This window comes from Arachis ipaensis, chromosome B01, assembly GCF_000816755.2.
Source record: "Arachis ipaensis cultivar K30076 chromosome B01, Araip1.1, whole genome shotgun sequence".
Taxonomy (NCBI): Eukaryota; Viridiplantae; Streptophyta; class Magnoliopsida; order Fabales; family Fabaceae; genus Arachis; species Arachis ipaensis.
Window position 1 is genome coordinate 2,362,008 of NC_029785.2, and position 921 is coordinate 2,362,928.

A 921-nucleotide genomic window follows, 5' to 3' on the forward strand; every position below is an offset into this window, starting at 1 on the left:
GGAGGAGTGGGAAGGGGAAAGGGGGGAGGGGATCGCCGCCGTTGGAGGAGCCGCGTCCTGTCGCCGCCATCGCGCCAGTCACCGCCGCGTTACTCAGGATCGTCGCCTTGCCACAGCCACCGTCCATCGCGCCGCACCACGCCACATTGCCATCAGGAACAGAGTGTGCACAGGGGAGGGAGACCGCCGCGCCTTCGTCGCCGTTCCTCGCTGCCTCCGCCTCCGCCATCTGCATCTGCTTTCTTGCTTTCTTATTTTTTTGCTTTCTGTTTCTGTTTTTTGGTTTGGTGTTGTTTTGTGTTGTTGCTGTTGTTTGGGGTTCTTGGTGTTTTGGTGTTGGTGTTGGTTGGTGGTGTTTGTGGTGTTTGTGGTGGTGGTGGTGGTGGTGGTGGTGTTGATGGTATTATGTTGTTGCTGTTGCTTTATGTTTTTGTTGTTGTGTTGGTTGGTGTTGGTGGTGGTGTTTGTGGCGGTGGTGACAGTGGTGGCAGTGGAGGTGCTGGGGTGAGAAAGGTGAAGAGAAGAATGATGATGATGAGGTATTTTGGTCCAAGAATTCGGGGAAGGACGATTTTAAAACATTTTGTAACGTTGAGGATGATTTTAATAACAAAAAAGGTCGGAGACGAATTTGATTTTCACCCCTTACTTTAGGGACGATTTCAGTACTTAACCCATTAAATAAATTTTAACAAAGATAAAACTCCATAAGCATTATCTATTAATGAGAAATTGTTCTATTTTAAAGACAAATACAATTTTTTTTTCTACGAATTTCTTAACTCGATAAGCCAATAACTAATGTACTACATATTAATGCTCTATTTATTAAAGATCTATCGCTAACTAATGAATTGTTAGATATACAAAATGAATTTTGAACATCAAATATTTATTTAAATAGATAAATATGACTATTCA